The 12,898-nt window shown below is 38.2% G+C and overlaps 1 long non-coding RNA gene across 1 annotated transcript; it reads right to left on the bottom strand.

The window, feature by feature from the left end:
* Window positions 1-2,442: 2,442 nt before the first annotated feature.
* On the bottom strand, window positions 2,443-12,297 carry LOC136010856 (uncharacterized). The gene is made up of 3 exons (XR_010611035.1): window positions 12,167-12,297; window positions 4,293-4,408; window positions 2,443-2,805 (listed from the first exon to the last, which is right to left on the bottom strand). It is a non-coding gene; the product is annotated as an uncharacterized LOC136010856 (long non-coding RNA).
* Between the last annotated feature and the right edge of the window lie 601 nt (window positions 12,298-12,898).

Raw genomic sequence — 12,898 nt, forward strand, 5'->3', positions numbered from 1 at the left:
TACTCGCCAACAAGGAGGGTCTGGTTGAAGTGGTGATGGTCAATGACAGCCTTGGCTGCAGTGACCATGAGATGGTGGAGTTTAGGATCCTGTGTGGGAGGAATAGAATACCTAGCAAAGCCACAGTTCTGGATTTCCGAAGGGCCAACTTTGGCCTCTTCAGTCAACTGCTAAGGGAAGTCTCATGGGAAAGTATACTAGGCGGTAAAGGGGCTCAAGACAGTTGGTTAGCATTCAAGGACCGCTTCTTCCAAGCTCAGGATCGGAGCGTCCCAATGAGTAGGAAATCAAGTAAGGGATCTAAGAGACCGGCGTGGTTAAACAAGGAGCTGCTGGGCAAACTCAAGTGGAAAAGGAGAATCTATGGATTATGTAAGGAGGGGCTGGCCGCTTGGGAGGAATATAGGACAGTTGTTAGAGGATGTAGGGAGGCAATTAGGACAGCTAAGGCCTCCTGGGAACTCAACCTTGCTAGTCGGGTTAAAGACAATAGAAAGGGCTTCTTCAAATACATAGCAAATAAAACTAACACAAGAGGCAATATAGGCCCACTGTTGAACGAGGTGGGTGCCCTGGAGACAGAGGATATGAAGAAGGCAGAGGTGCTGAATGCCTTCTTTGCCTCTGTCTTTACTCCTGCAGACTCTCCCCGAGGGCCCCGGATTTCTATAGCCCCAGAAGGAGTCAGGACAAAGGAGGAGTTTGCTTTGGTAGATGAAGATTGGGTTAGGGATCAGCTATGCAATCTGGACATCTGTAAATCGATGGGTCTGGATGGAATGCACCCACGGGTGCTGAGGGAGCTGGCGGAGGTCATTGCTCGGCCACTCTCCATCATCTTTGGTAAGTCGTGGGAAACGGGCGAGGTGCCTGAGGATTGGCGGATGGCAAAGGTCACACCAATCTATAAGAAGGGCAAGAAGGAGGACCCGGGTAATTATAGACCGGTCAGCCTTACCTCCATCCCTGGAAAGGTGATGGAACAACTTATTCTTGACTCCATCTCTAGACATATCAAGGATGAAGGGGCCATTAAGAGCAGCAAACATGGTTTTACCAAGGGGAAGTCATGTTTGACCAACCTTATAGCCTTCTATGAGGAAGTGACTAGGTGGAGGGATGATGGTAGAGCGGTAGATGTAGTTTTTCTTGATTTCAGTAAGGCATTTGATACTGTCTCCCACAGCATCCTTATAGATAAGCTAAGGAAGTGTGGGCTTGACAATCAAGTAGTGAGGTGGATCGAGAACTGGTTGAAAGGAAGAAGGCAGAGAGTTGTGGTCAATGGCGCAGAATCTAGCTGGAGGTCTGTGACTAGTGGAGTCCCTCAGGGGTCGGTGCTGGGACCGGTGCTGTTTAATATTTTCATCAATGACCTGGATGAGGGAACTGAGTGCACCTTCAGCAAGTTCTCTGATGACACAAAACTGGGAGGAGTGGCTGACACACCAGAGGACTGTGCTGCCATTCAGCGAGACCTGGACAGGCTGGAGAGTTGGGCGGGGAGAAACTTGATGAAATTTAACAAGGGCAAGTGTAGAGTCTTGCATCTGGGGAAGAACAACCCCATGTACCAGTACAGGTTGGGGGTTGACCTGCTGGAAAGTAGCGAAGGGGAAAGGGACCTGGGGGTCCTGGTGGATAGGAGGATGACCATGAGCCAGCAATGTGCTCTTGCGGCCAAGAAGGCAAATGGCATCTTAGGGTGCATTAGAAAGGGTGTGGTTAGTAGGTTAAGAGAGGTTCTCCTCCCCCTCTACTCAGCCTTGGTGAGGCTGCATCTGGAATATTGCGTCCAGTTCTGGGCCCCTCTGTTCAAGGACAGGGAATTGCTTGAAGGAGTCCAGCGCAGAGCCACAAAGATGATTAAGGGAGTGGAACATCTACCTTATAAGGAGAGGCGGAGGGAGCTGGGTCTCTTTAGCTTGGAGAAGAGGAGACTGAGGGGTGACCTCATCAATGTTTACAAATATGTAAAGGGTAGGTGTCAGGATGATGGAGCTAGGCTTTTTTCAGTGATATCCAGTGATAGGACAAGGGACAATGGGTGTAAACTGGAGCATAGGAAGTTCCACGTTAACATCAGGAAGAACTTCTTTACTGTAAGAGTGACAGAGCACTGGAACAGGTTGCCCAGGGGGGTTGTGGAGTCTCCTACACTGGAGATATTCAAGGCCCGCCTGGACAAGTTCCTGTGTGATGTACTGTAGGTTACCCTGCTCTTGCAGGGGGGTTGGACTAGATGATCTTTTTAGGTCCCTTCCAACCCTTGGGATTCTGTGATTCTGTGATTTACAAAACTCACTAACATTTAGAAACTCATACTTTGCTGGACCTTGAGTTGAGGAAGCAGAGAACACCACTGACCAGTGCTTTTTTTTCAACATAAATCTTCATTATTTTTTTTTTTTTTCCCTCAAAAAAGAATGCTCAGGAGTGATTTTATAGAAATTCTGTATATAAACAGAAAATTTTAACAATTTTTAAAAGACTATATACAGCATTCATATGTTGCATTTCTCTTTAAAGCCTGCATTTTGAACATGCGTGTATTTATTAAAGATAATTGGAGCAAGTTCAGAATGAAAACATATACAATCCATATGGACTTGTGCAAAAAAGTAGAAGTGAGACCTCCTCACCCCCTCATTAAGCTGATGAGGAACTTTGCCTCCTAAGGACAACTCTTGCAAATGTATCTAACACACAGGCTGGAGCAAGAAGCAGGTGAAGGAAATTCTGTAGGTTCTGCATCATTCACCCACTGACAGAACCAATATGCTCTTGTTTATAATAAAGTTTAACCTAAAAAGAAATAATTAATATTTTAAATAACTGAGGTTTTTGGTGGGTTTTTTTTTTTTTTTTCCAAAGGCTCTCTGTTCCCCAGCTCCCCCAACAATATTTCTATAGAAGCATGTATGGATGTATTGGAAAATGTATGACAGCGAAAGCCAAGAGCTTTGTGTATCATCAGAAGGGCAACAGTAAAGCCCAGCAGTTTCAGTGAGTTATTAAAAATATATTCTCCATACAAATCAAGAATTGAGAGATCAAGCTCGAAAGTGAAATTACTTGAGAGGTGTGTTGTAAAGCTAAACTGAAATAAAAGATGAAAGAGTTTATGCTGGTCATGGATATAAGTTATGTTTTTTAATGGACATATTTGTCAACGTTATTGTACAAAATATAAAATATTTTCAATTTATTTGCAAAGAAAAATGGCATGTTAAATATACCCAGGATTTATTTTTATGATTGTAATGAATAACCAGGCAGACTTTCCAGATAAGGAAACATTTGTGGTAGAACACTCCACATTTTGCTGAAGAAGTTTTAGTATTTTATGGCTATGCTTTATGAACCTTGGATGACATCTCTAATGACCAATTTCTATTCCATTTCACTAGCACAAACAACTGAAGTCCTTTAAGCACTTTTGAACCTCAAACAGGAATCTCCTGTGGAAAACAAACAGCGCAGTCTGCTCCTGAAAGCATATTCTCTACTGACTTGCTCCTTAGATACTCCATTGGAAATTGACTCAACATGTTGCATTTTGTAGTATTGGCTATGATGCTTAATTATCTGAATGTATGTATTCCAGATATCTATCTAGATAAACACATAAATAGCTGGTATTGCTATTAGACTTTAGTAGAGTCTTAAATAAAATAGTCTCACCCAAAATTCAAACAAGATTAAATAACAACCAGTAGCAACCTTAAAACATACATATATTTCCTTTAAGACTCATATGAACCTGAATTAACAGCACTAACACAACTGTCCTGCTGTATCTGCTTTTCTCCTGACCCAGCTTTGCCTAAGTCTTGCCATTCCAGACATTATCTTTGTAGAAACATTTAGATGGTGCTCAAAAATGTTTGCTCGCATGCCTAAGCTTGCATACTGTACCAATTCCATTTCCTACCCCTGTCCATGTACTTCAGACTGCTACAGGAGTGAAAGTAAACAAAAAACTTCAGTTCATATTCCCTAATCTGCACCATCACGCATTTGCGTGCATGACGGTGGAGGTATGCTGGGGAAAAATAACGTAGGTAAGTGTAGTCTACAGGACAGCAGACTGGGATACTGGTGCACTGCTCTAACATCAGCAGTAAGCACAGCCGAGTATCTTTGACCCCAAATCTGTCTGCTAAACAGGAACACTGCTTCCGTTTTTCTTAATTTCCTCTGGTCTATTGTTGTAGATCTATTTAGGCAATAAGTAGAAGCTATCTTACTAAGCCTCTGAAAAGGCTAAATGGTCAGAAAACCAATATTACCTGATAATGTCTTTGGTAGAGAAAGACGGGTCATTACTCAAATGCCTTTAATGTCTTGGCTCTCTGCAGTTGCCAGAACAGCAATCCAGGTAGCAGTGTAAAGCACAGAGATGCAACTGAATCAACAAGAGAAGAAAACGTGTAAAGGAAAAAGTGTGAGTCACCTTGTTTCTTTCAGGGCTTTCATTTAAGATTTGTGTTTGTTTAAAACCAGATCAGAACCTGCCAGACCTGCAATGCCTGTGGTAGGAACTGGGAGACTTTGGAGAAACTGAGTATCATGGAAAATGACAGAGAAAACTAATGCTGTCAGGGGCAGTCACATTTCACAATCAATCTGATAACATACAGGCTTTCATTATTATGATTTCTGCATGTACACAGAGACTTTTGTTAGATAAGAGATCACAGCTGAAATAAAATAAATAACCCAAACCCCTTTCTTCTTGGCCTGCAGCCCGCTACAGCTGTTTCCTGTTTCAAAACAGAGGGCACAACCAGGAGCATCCGAGATATGAATGGACTGCAAAAACAGACAAAAGAGCGTCTAGGGAAAGTGGGCAACTTTGATGTGTGTTTGCTATAGCTTTTAAAGAAAGTGTTTCTAAGTAACTAGGTTTCAACATATGCAGTACCAGTGTTTAATACAAGATTAAATCAAACAAAATTATACGCAAATACAGATAGTGGATTATAGAGCATTTTTTTTCCCTTTAACTTAGTCTCAGGCTGATGAGAGAAATCCCCTCAGTTTAAAAGATAACTATGAGACAAATTCTAATGTTTACACTTCATAATTAAGTACCTACAATTAGTTACCTACATGCTTATCAGGTTACTAATAAGTTTAGCTACAGCAAGCTGTTTAGTCAGCTAAAACACTGCTGTAGGATTATTACTTCTTGATCCTTTGATTACTACTATATCCTCTCTAAGATGCCATTTAAGCATAATTCATAGAAATATGAATCCTGAATTATATAGGATAACCATTAAGTTTCTGGCAATTTGCTTTATAAAGAATTGGAGTCTCAATACATTTTACCGTTCTTCATACTGAGGAATGCCCCGCAACTCATGCATTTGACTCTTTCCACATGCAGTGTTTCCACCAGCTGAGCGACCTGAGGCACTCTCTGCTTACACCTGTCATATGCATGCACACAAGTTGTTCCCTGGTCTCACCCGCACCCTACTTCCATTGTACTAGATACATAAACATACAACAAAATTTTGAAAGCTTTGCTTTGCAACCACAATCCATCATGGTTTATCACCCTTGGACTACAACAGAATTCAAGTCTTAAGGAGACAGTGAATTAACTGAACACAATGCAATAGTCCCAGTCACTCTAGCTGTATGTCCCAGCAAACTGCTCTGCTGTTTGTGGATTTAAATGTCAGTGCTCTTTCCCTCTTTGAATATTTCACCAGTGATTCCGTCACGGCTAAATTCCCAGAGTCTGAACATCACAGTCCCTTAGTGAAGACTTCATGGCACTCTTTTGAACTGATTCTTGCCAATAGCAAAGTAGCATAGAAGAGAAAAAAAAACAACAAAACAAACAAACAAACAAGCAAGAAAAAAAACAAACAACAAACTAATGTAGTGTTAGAAGTCACAACTGTTAACTTAAAGAAGCCTCAGTATGCAGGCTACTAAAAATGCAGTTCAGGAAGGAGATTGATAAATTAATGGAAAAACCTGGAAACAAATAAAATGGCCATTAGGGAACATAACTCTTCAGTCCTACTCAAACAGCAAAATGTAGTTTTAAATAATGTCTGCAATATTGGTGTATTTAAAACTAATTGTTCCAATGAAACAGCAGGACTAAGAAATTGTGACAGGAGGACAAGTGCTTTAAAAAGGTAATTATGAAACATTAGATGAAATTAGGAAGGCTGAGTAACTGCTCTATCATCTTATTTAGTACAACTTATCAAAGATTCTCTGGAAAAAGAAAACATTTTCTAAGTATCTCGATCATCTGATGAAAGTTGCCATACTTTCAAAAACATACAGAGCCTGCCCGTGATTTTTCAATGCTTTCATACATTGTTTACATTTATAGTATTTTATTATGTTAAAAATAAGGTTTATTAAAACTAAATGCCTGCCTGTGGGGCCTAAGAAAGAACCACTGTTTGACGTCAAGCAATATAGGATTTTATTTCTCGTTTAAATTAACAATTTCAAAATTTCCAACCTAGTTTATATTTTAGCAGGGCTGAAAAATGTAGGATGTTTGCATATGATTATGTGTTTATAGCACTGCTACCTCTGTTCCCTGTGCCTTGAGACTTTGCAGTTGGTTTTGTGGGGATTTTTGTTTGTTTGGTTGGTTTTTGTGGTGGGTTTGTTTTTTTTTAAACCCATCTCTATAGTTTTAGTCTAAAATAACTTTGCTTATTAAAATCTGAAGTTGTCCTGATTATTCTAATACAACCAAATGACATTTAATTTAGGAGAAATTACTTTGAACGTGCAATCTAGGAAAGGAAGAAATTGAAAAGACTCTCTCTATGAAGCATTTGGGATGTAGTTAAATTGGTTTTGGTTGTTCAGAAGGGTAGTGCAAATTTAAATCCTACAGGCAGAGCCAAACTAGCAATGCAAGGTAGTATAGTCAGTTAATCTTGTGATGTTCAGTTTGTTGGGTCTGTGCTGTGAAATTGCTCCTGAGGCTTTCATGTGGAAAATGAGAATGTTCTTTAATGGCTGATAGGGGAATAAAGAAGTAAATACAAAGAAACTCCTACAAGCTCTTAATATTAACTGCACTAAGTAAGTATAACTAACCGCATTAAGTTATTGATTTATCAGGGTTTGACCAAATAGTATTATCTTTTGTTCTTTTGGGGTAAAAGGAAGAAAAAAGAATATTAGACAAGCCAACTGCTAACAGCTTACTGAAAAAATACTGTTTATGTCTCCAGCTATTTCTGTAAACTATTCAAGGAACAATTAATAATGACCTCAAATGGACTAAAGCTCACTGGCTTTAGCCAACAAAGTGCATCATATCTCAAGTAAGATGTACATTCCTGAAAGGCTGTACCATTTTCCATTAGGCCCATCCTCTTAAAAAAAAGAGTAAGTAAACAAGCACAGGACAAGATGTTACAGGAAATCTACTTTGTTGCTATAATCAGATCAAGGCATCTGACAATTTTTTTATTGCTACGTACCACAAAGACTGAGGAACTAAGCTAACCACATCAGTTTATTTATAATTAAACTGTTTGAATTCTGTGCACTTATGGAAAAGTCAGTGTCCTTAGGACAGAGACAATGTGGAGACTTTTACTGCAGGCAAATTTGGGTCTTTTTCACTCTGTTAAAACTTACAGCCACAGTGGTTTTGTTCACAGGGAGATCTGACAAGAAGTCGCAGCCATGTGTTGGTCCCATTTGAGCTGCAAAATCAATTCTAGTTGGTGATTAAACTTGCGAACCATTTTAAAGGCAGAACAGTATATATGTATGGAAGTTTTAGGGCTTTTAAGCAGAAGTCCCAACAGTGAGTTTCAGCGAATTTGAATTCTGATTACCTTTCCCGTACCTAATTAACAGAAAAGCAGGTTATGTGCACATACTGTAAAATCACTAAAAGCATCTTGTTTCCCCAACTTGATAGAAGTGGTTAGCCTACTGAATGGTACCTGCTAGGTACAGTTCAGGAACTATTTGTTCCATTAGAAAAAAAAAATAAAAATAGAGGACAGAGGAGAAAATCTAATGAACATGCTGTACTGTCTACCGTAACACATATTCAAACCGTATCGGTATGCAAGAACCACTAATTACATGAGTTACTTCATCCAAACAGAATATTCAGTATTTCACATATGCATTCTGGTTCTTAACATAAACAAGGTTAACTAAATAGTTTTCTGCTACTTCTACAGCAACTACTGAATGGCAGCTCTTCATGTCTGCAGTTTAGTACAATTGCTTTCCCATAAAGAACAGAAAGAAAAAACGTATGCTATTTGAAGCAGAAGCCCTTTTGCAGACCACAGCTTAATTTTAATTTCTGAACACAACCCAAACATTAAGTTGTTTGGCAAGCCAATTCAAAGCTTTGGTTTGGAAGGGATAAAGCACATCTGATCATTCTGTTCAATTCTTGTCCATTTGTTTTGGTTAGTAGCATGTATTCTAGTTTTTTGTGTGTGTGTGTTGAAGGTAAGGAAAATTTTTATAGTTGCAAGAACAAAATTCAGTAAGCTTAATTACACAAATACTTTTTTTGTTTCTCTCCAAATTAATATTATACCCTATGCTTAATCTAGACTGAATTTTGTGTCAGGGAAGCATGACACTGTTGAATAATACACTACAGAGATCATTTAGAACAGCTTTTTATAGCCTCACAAATTACAGATGAGAACTTGGAAGAAAACAGAACTTACATTATGTCAATGCCTACACCAATGAAACCATTGTACCTGTTCATATATTCACTTAATACCAGAAACAAGTACTGTCTAATTGAGGAAGAACTATTTAGTTCATACGCAACAATTAAACATGGATTTAGATGATCAATAAAACAGAGAATAATATTGTTTGTCTGAAATTGGAAAAATGAGTAAATTTACATTTAAAAAGACATCCCAAAATCTGAAAGACTTCATAGGTACCCAAGACTGTCTAAAGTAAAGCATCATGCTTTTTGAAATAAATATAAACTAAGTAATGTAAATTACACTAACAGTAGAGCATTTCTGCAATATTTTCATTTTGTAATACTTCCTGTACGTACTTTGTGAAATGTATAAGAACTTATAACAATATTTAATAATATTCAGACAGTTGCACTAGTAACAAGATGAGGAAGTACTGCATGTTACCTAAATATTTCCACATTTTTGTATTTTAATGGGTAAACAACATACTCCTATCCTGTCAATTTTCACTTAATTCTAATTGTTACTAATTAAGGCAAGTATTATCCTTCTTTCTCCAAAAGAACCACCAGTGATTAACTTCTTTCTTGTCTGACCCCCAAAATGTAGTTTCAGTTCAGGTCAGTTAACTGACCATCTGTCCTCAAGAGATACAAGGCTGAAGTGTCATGTTGTAGCCAAGATTTTAGACCTTGTAACCTGTGTTAAGCACACATTTCGACTGTAAATGGATTTGGCCTTTGTGAGAATCTACTTACAGTTCCTTTTGCAAAAGCAGAGTGGTTTTGTTTCAGAGGCAAACAGGATGTGACACAGTATACTATTACATCAATAGTCACACGCACAAGAAAGAACAGCTTCCCCAAGGCTTCCCATTGCTCAAATTGTCTGGTAAACTACCTTTTCACACGCACAATAGAGTCCAGCTGGACCAAGGAATCACAGTTATTTACCGTAATACAGGCTCTGACTTTCTTCTAATACCAGATAATGAAGCCATTTACTGTAAATTTAGATGAGGTTTTAACACAGTTGTTTGAAGTATTTTCATGTATTACTGCAGGTTTAATTATCAAGAAACTCAGCACTACTCAAAATACAGATTTGAAAACATGCTTTAGCAACCAATATGTGCTTTAAATTACAATTTTGATGGTAGAAGTTGTGGTTACTTCTCCCTTTTGTCTCTGACTGACAAGCAATGAGAGGCAAAAAAAAAAAAAGTATATTTTCAAACCTTTTTAACAGCTGAGTGAGAAAGGCTTTGCCAGAAGTTTAACAAGTTTTAGACTAGATCCTCTAACATTTTAAGGAATAACAAAGGAAAAGCATTCCAGCAGAGTCCCAGTAATAAAAAACTGTTATCTTAGGCTGGCAAAAAGAACTAACATTAGGCTGTTTATCTGGAGGTGTATGAATGGCAGCTAAGTGACAGAACAGACTTTCAAGAATAGTGCAATGCTCCTACCTCAGGTCTGGCTGCTGCAGAAGAGCCCAGAAAGCGTAAGAGCCCCCACAGTACCTCTGGTCAACCTTCTCTTTTTCGAGGTTTCTTTTTTCTATTATGGTTGGCGTTTTCAAGTATGTGATCTGTTCCAGAGTATTAGCCTATCACTGTGAGCTGCTGGAGTAAGACTCCACTCAGAGACAGAATACATGTTTTCAATTCTAAGTGAAAAGAAAAAGGATAGTTTCATTTTCAACTGTCTTCTTGAAAGACATTTTTAAGCAATAAAGCCAGGAGACAATTTTAATGGAATATTCAAGGCAAAAAAATGTCTTTCTAAATTTGTTTTAACAACTCTGGGGATAAATTAATTTATTATGTAATTAGATTAGAACCTGATAGTTACAATAAACCCAGTCCTGCAGAGTATTACACTCACTTGGGAGGAATAGAAGTGTAAATAAATAAAACCCTCAAACTAATTCATGTTCAACATTTCTTTAAAAAAAAAAGGGAATTGATGTGAGGCTGTAGGTATCAGCTGTAGGTAATAAGGGACAAAATACCAACTGGAAGAAAAAAATTTGTTCTTCACTATTCTTCTCTAATCATGTGAAATTCAGTCTACTTCAGAATTAGGACAAGTCTTAAACAAAATAAGACTTCAATACCCTTCAAAACATATAACTTATCTTTCTTGTAAGAAGTTTAAACTTTGAAATATTTACCAAGACCACTATTACTTGTATGCTAGTTTAAGATTAAAGTGTCTGAACAGTGCCTTATTTCAGGTGTCTTCGTTTCATTACTCTACTTGCTTATCAGATTCTGAGGTGCCAAAACCTTTTTCAGCTTTTCAGCTATCCAAACATTTATATATAGATGACTAATAACTGTACTAGCTAATGTCAAAACCTGATGATGCAAGTACCAAAAATACATTATTAACTCATAAGAAAGATGAAATCAATAAGATACTTTTAATTGTTTCTAGACAACAGAAAATTTCACCATGTAATAACTAGATTTTTGTTCTATTCACTGAGATAAACTATAACTCACATTCAGCTTGTTTGCTGTAGGGTATTTATATATGTATAGTACTCAAAGTATCACCAAAAGAGAAATTTTCTCAGTAAAAGACATGCATGAAAAACAGCTCTGTGCTCACATTTACCATCTTACCTTCTGCAGAAATGTGAAGACCATCTTGTCACCAATAAAATTATGACATAACTACTAAACCAGTAAAGTATTATGTTTGGCCTTTACAAAGAAAACTAGATATTTTCAGATTTCCATATTTAAGACTGAGATGACAAAGCAAAGACCAAACAGGAAAAGGAATAAGTCCCTGACTTCAACAACAACAGGCTGCACCTGAATAGAGCACAAAATGGTGGTAACAGAAAGCAAACTTAATGATTAAAAAGACAGTTTTGAAGAACAGTTACTCCACAGGGACATATGCACAAGGAAAATAAACAGTATCAGAGGTACTGACCAATTCACTGACTGGTATCCAAATCACAGAATTAGCAATTAATTTTACACATACTGTTGAATTCTTTTGTCAGTCTTTATCCCTTTCTTACTGTGGAATGATGAAAAGAGATACTAAAACTGGCTCCAGCTAGAGATCCTGTCGCCAGATGCCAAGGACAAAACAAAAATGCTAGCATCTTTGCCTAAGCCCTGACAATTAAGCCACCCAGGAATATATGTGTGTGTATGCGTGTGTGTGTGTGTATAAACACACCGCTGATATATTAGCTGTACCTGCTTGTGTATGCAGCAGAAAAGCCTGACAGCTCCTTTAGCTGGGAAAGTGACACATCTAGGATCCTTTCAAAAAGAAACTGTATTTAAAATCTAATTATGTAATTTCTATCCTCATCTGTAACTCTGAAAACAAGACGAGGCTCCTACATAAAGGAAAATCATAACAAATGCCAAACACAGTATGAAAGCCAATGGTAAACAGCTGTAACACTTAAGAAGCAAGACTTACTGGCCACAACAGTCTCTCAGCCCATACCAAATTCCTTGATTTCTGTTGCGATTACTGGTCTCCCTTACAAGATACATCTGTTACCACATGTGCCTGTTTAATCCCTTCCCTCTTTACCCACATCTTAATCATATATTTCCATTCCCTGACAGGTTCCAGGTGAAGCTATCAGGAGTGCTATTTGCAGTGCTGGGCAGTTCTTGACCCCCTACAGCCCACTTCCCATTGGATCTCCACTGCTATTTACAGCCATTCTTTTGTGTTTTCAGTGGCAGTATGGAGTGAAAAGCCAGCACTCCAATGTCTACCTGGTTTGAAGCATCTCTTTAGTATTGTTTGCATATCAGCTGCTACCCCTTCTACCTGATACAGGAGCCTGCCTGCAAAAACAGGAGGGGGTTGTAAGAGTTTACTTTACAGCCTATACTGACCAGAAAGATAATTTTCTCTGATGGTATCACAATGGTTACCAGTAGAATAGCTCAATACCACTGTGCTGCTTTTTAAAACCTGAAATTCAGCCAGAAACGGAAATGCTGATTACACCAAGGGACAATGACGGGTGCTGAGTCTAATAAAAAAGTTGATTTTTCACAAAGCTATCTAACTAGATTGACGGCAATTAAAGTGCATTTGTCACAATTAGCCAGTTGCACCTGACCTAAGAGAGACTAATAGGGCACACCTGACCTAAATCATTTGTTAATTTTACTTCAAATTTGGGTGGTGAAG

Source organism: Lathamus discolor, chromosome 3 (genome assembly GCF_037157495.1).
Source record: "Lathamus discolor isolate bLatDis1 chromosome 3, bLatDis1.hap1, whole genome shotgun sequence".
In the NCBI taxonomy this organism is placed as follows: domain Eukaryota; kingdom Metazoa; phylum Chordata; class Aves; order Psittaciformes; family Psittacidae; genus Lathamus; species Lathamus discolor.